A 1,939-nucleotide genomic window follows, 5' to 3' on the forward strand; every position below is an offset into this window, starting at 1 on the left:
TCTGTGAAGTGTGCATCTTAGAATCATCCCTTTGAAGAGATATATTTCAGAGTATGTGACAGAGAGCATTAGACGATTTCTGAATCAAAACATGAACACAGACATCTATCACTAATGCCAGGAGCCATCCTGCTGACCACTGGACCTGTCAGGATCTCTCTATAAAAAGGAAAAAATACATATCATCTAGAAATCCTCTCAGGTCTAGAAATTTCAAATTCTAGGACCTAAGAATTATCTTCCTTAGGGCTCCTTTAATGTCACGATTCCTCAGGCTGTAGATGAAAGGGTTGACCATAGGGGTCACCACTGTGAAGAAGACAGAGGCAACTGCATCCCGTAGTGAATACAAGGATGAAGGGTGCATATAAACTCCTAGGATCGCCCCATAGAAAAGACAGACCACAGTGAGGTGGGAACCACAAGTGGACATGGCTTTTCTTATCCCCTGTGCAGAGGGCATCTTCAAGACCTTAGAGCAGATGTAGACATAGGAAACAACAATGCATACAAACGGTGTCATAAATATCATTCCACCTTCAGCAAAGGCTGTGACATCATTGATAAAGGTATCAGAACAAGAGCGTTTCAGGACAAGGTAGGGATCACAGAAGAAGTGGGGCACTGCATTGTGGGAACAGAAGGTGAGTCGAACCATGAGGAGAGTGTGCAAGAGAGCATTCAGGTTTGTGATGACCCATGATATGGCCACCAGGAGGACACAGAATCTGGGCCTCATCATCAGGGTGTAGTGGAGTGGGTGACAAATGGCCACATAGCGGTCATAGGCCATCACACTCAGGAGGAAGCCATCCATGTTACCAAATATGAACAAGAAGTACATCTGGATCATACACTCCGTGTAAGATATGGACTTGCTTCCCACCATGTGATTTACCAGAGCCTTGGGGACGGTGACTGAGGAAAAGCAGATGTCGACACTGGAGAGGTTGGCCAAGAAGAAGTACATGGGTGTGTGGAGATGAGGGTCACAGCTGACGGCCAGGATGATGAGAAGGTTCCCAGAGATGGTGACCATGTACATCCCCAAGAACATACCAAAGACAAAATCATCTTGNTACTGAATCTTCAGAGAGTCCCAGGAGGAGGAATTCTGTGACTGTCGTCTGATTGTCACCATCCATGTCTCTGGAGAAGAAAGTGAGACCTGTATACAGAAATCATTCACCAACACTTGGAGAAAACATTGGTGGAGTTGGGAAATTTTACTCATTAGTTGAGAATTAGCTGCTAGTAAATTCCCTTACAATGTATTTTTATAGCAAAAGATTAGTCCATTTTGAAATGATTGAATTATAATATCTATGATTTTATTCTCTTGTTTGCTAAGTGCCATATATATGAATAGTTAACTAAGTCTAGGAATATACATAGTACATGAAGAAACTGAGGAGTGGACAGCTAGGTGCTTTATCAAATTTGCTGATCAATAGCAGTGAGAGTTCAAAATAAGCTGATGATCTTGTTCTCTGTGTTACACATATACACACATGAGCATGCATGTTCACACATACACAACCACACATAAATGCATGAACACACACACCATGTACAACACACGCATACATACACAAACAGGCACATAAATACCTTGAAACTCAGACACACAAACACACACTTTCTCATTGTTCTTTGGCCTGACCAGGAATTTCTGAGCTTATGCAATCTTCCCGCCTCAAATTCGAACTGGCTCAAATAGGTAGGTACCAAGTCACCAGAAGTTACAGCTGAGAAGGGAGGAGAGTCACCCTGGGGTGATCAGAGGTCTGGCTGGGGAAAGCGAAGAGAGGAGACAGGTGTCAGGAGAAATGGCCTGGCTGCAGGGACAGAACATGACATGGAAATTGATGACATTGGATGCTCATGTGGTCCAGACAGCGAGCTGACTGCTGCTGTGAGAGTGGAGCTAAGCACAGCG

At 43.9% G+C, this 1,939-nt stretch overlaps 1 pseudogene; it reads right to left on the minus strand.

Moving 5' to 3' along the window:
- Positions 1–220: 220 nt before the first annotated feature.
- LOC126495436 (olfactory receptor 1361-like) lies at positions 221–1,145 on the minus strand (annotated as a pseudogene).
- Between the last annotated feature and the right edge of the window lie 794 nt (positions 1,146–1,939).

This window comes from Alexandromys fortis, unplaced genomic scaffold (genome assembly GCF_014885135.2).
Source record: "Alexandromys fortis isolate MF-2015 unplaced genomic scaffold, M_Fortis_MF-2015_v1.1 scaffold_499, whole genome shotgun sequence".
NCBI classification, from domain to species: domain Eukaryota; kingdom Metazoa; phylum Chordata; class Mammalia; order Rodentia; family Cricetidae; genus Alexandromys; species Alexandromys fortis.